At 42.8% G+C, this 1,079-nt stretch overlaps 1 pseudogene; it reads right to left on the bottom strand.

Annotated features, from left to right (window-relative positions):
• Positions 1-327: 327 nt before the first annotated feature.
• On the bottom strand, positions 328-862 carry LOC103557801 (peptidyl-prolyl cis-trans isomerase A pseudogene; annotated as a pseudogene).
• Between the last annotated feature and the right edge of the window lie 217 nt (positions 863-1,079).

The raw sequence follows: 1,079 nt of genomic DNA, 5'->3' as shown, positions 1-1,079 counted from the left end.
GACTTCTGATTAATTGAAGGTGTAATTAGAAAGAGAGACTCAATTGTTCTTGGTTCTAAGCATCTGATAGTATTTTTACCACTGGGCTAGTTTTCTTTGCCTATACAGACTTCTTTCTGTTGCTGTTTGGTTTTTATTTCATAACCATAAACTTAACTCAGCAATCCAGCTAGGCTTGGAAAGGGATAAGGAAAATACGGAACCCAACTAACTGCAGCAAGAGCCTCAAGATTATAGGAAATTTCAAGCAAATGAGGGTGAAGGGGTGCTCTCCTGAGCTACAGAATGAATGGTCTGGTGGTGAAGATAAAACACAAGTCAAATTTATTAGATTTGTCCTCAGTCAGCAGTGGTGATCTTTTTGCTGGTCTTGCGAATCCTGGACCCAAAGGCTCCATGTTTCCACGATATTCATGCCCTCTTTCACTTTGCCAAAGACCACAGGCTTGCCATCCAACCACTCAGTGTTGGCAGTGCAGGTGAAAAACTGGGAACCATTTGTGTTGGGTCCAATATTTGTCATGGACATGATGCCAGGACACGTATGCTTCAGGATGAAATTCTCATCATCAAATTTCTCCCCACAGATGGACTTGTCGCCAGTGCCATTATGGCGTGTGAAGTCACCACTCTGGCATATAAATCCTGGAATAATTCTGTTAAGGCAGGAAACTTTATAACCAAATCCTTTCTCCTCACTGCTCAGAGTACGAAAGTTTTCTGCTGTCTTTGGAACTTTTCTGCAAACAGCTTGAAGAAGATGCAGCCCAAGGGCTCCTTGTTGGTGATGTGAAACATGGTGAGGTTGACCGTGGCTGGGCAGCACGGTCAGCTCCTGGGTGGCAGAGTCTGCAAGACCTGTTTAGACCTCTTAATGGGAGATGCTTGAGAAGTGTAAGGGACTTATTTACTTTGACATGTGGTAAAAAACTGTTTTTCTTAGCCTGAGGGCTTACAAATCACTAATACTTCAAGCAATTTAAATTGGGAGCCTCTATGAGCAAGAGTGTACCATTGCAGAACAATCTGTCTTCAGGCTTGCATTTTGTCTAATATTGCCTGTTTTCCTCTCTTGTGCA

Source organism: Equus przewalskii, chromosome 3 (genome assembly GCF_037783145.1).
Source record: "Equus przewalskii isolate Varuska chromosome 3, EquPr2, whole genome shotgun sequence".
Taxonomy (NCBI): Eukaryota; Metazoa; Chordata; class Mammalia; order Perissodactyla; family Equidae; genus Equus; species Equus przewalskii.
This window is presented reverse-complemented; position numbering and strand designations above follow the sequence as displayed.